Raw genomic sequence first — 1,157 nt, forward strand, 5'->3', positions numbered from 1 at the left:
GCCAAAGTTGCGAAGATGGCTTCGAAACCTTAGTTTTCGAAATTGGGTCATAACAATCATGAGTCTGTATACAAATATATTTGAACACTGTTACTAGTAACTACAGATTTTTATTTTGTGAACTTAAAGTGAGGTGTTCAATGTTTGTGTGATGATGTCATGTGACATAGTTCAGAGAAATAGAAATCAATGGGGCTTCAAGTGCCTGCGATAAGAGCTTGAAGGACTTCTTCCCACTCTAACAATGTAATTACGAAAAAGATAAGATAATAACTTCATAAATTTATGAACTGACTTGCGGGTGAGACCAATTACTCAACTAATAGTAAGGATGAACTCAAGCTAACAATCTCCATGTAATAAACCGTAAAAAAGAAGATGAAAAGAAAACTAATATGAATGAGTCTCAAAGGAAGAAAAATCATATCTTTATTCATAGGATACTAACACTACATAAGCATCACCGATTATGAATGGTAAAGGCTTATATTTGCTTCACCGCAACATATTAGGCTTGAATCCTGCAATTTTTAAAAAAGAAGACTAAAAGTCAAGATCTTCAAGGATGAAGGAAATAGAAAATTCATTGCTATATAAAAATTAATCTTTTGAAGGAAAAAGATCAAGTTAATACCTGGAGGTTACATATCTTTTTTTGTATTTCTTCATTCTCGTAAGAATTTTGTGTTCCAATTCTACATCCATCCTCGAAAACCACACTGGATATCGAGTTGACAACATTATGTATATTACGGACAGTCCAATAACAAGTCCACAACTGTAACCCATGAGAACCGCCTGCCAACTTATCATTGATGAATCTCCTTCTTCTTCTTCTTCTTGATCTAGTCCAAATGGAGTTGTTGCTTGTGGTACCCCTTCATCACTGCCACAATCTTTTGAGAGTGGCAATCCACGTAACCCATCATTCCCTTGGTATGAACTATTCTCAAACGTATCAAATTGTTTTCCTTTCGGAATGCATCCAACAAGATGATTGTGAGAGAGATTTAGGACTTCAAGTGATGTGAGGGATGGAAGTTGTTGTGGAATTTCTCCGTCGATTTTGTTGGATGAGAGATCCAATGATTCAAGTACAGATAAATGTTGCATTGATGCTGGTATATGACCTATCAAGTTATTATGAGACAAGTTCA

This window comes from Solanum stenotomum, chromosome 9 (assembly GCF_019186545.1).
Source record: "Solanum stenotomum isolate F172 chromosome 9, ASM1918654v1, whole genome shotgun sequence".
Classification (NCBI taxonomy): Eukaryota; Viridiplantae; Streptophyta; class Magnoliopsida; order Solanales; family Solanaceae; genus Solanum; species Solanum stenotomum.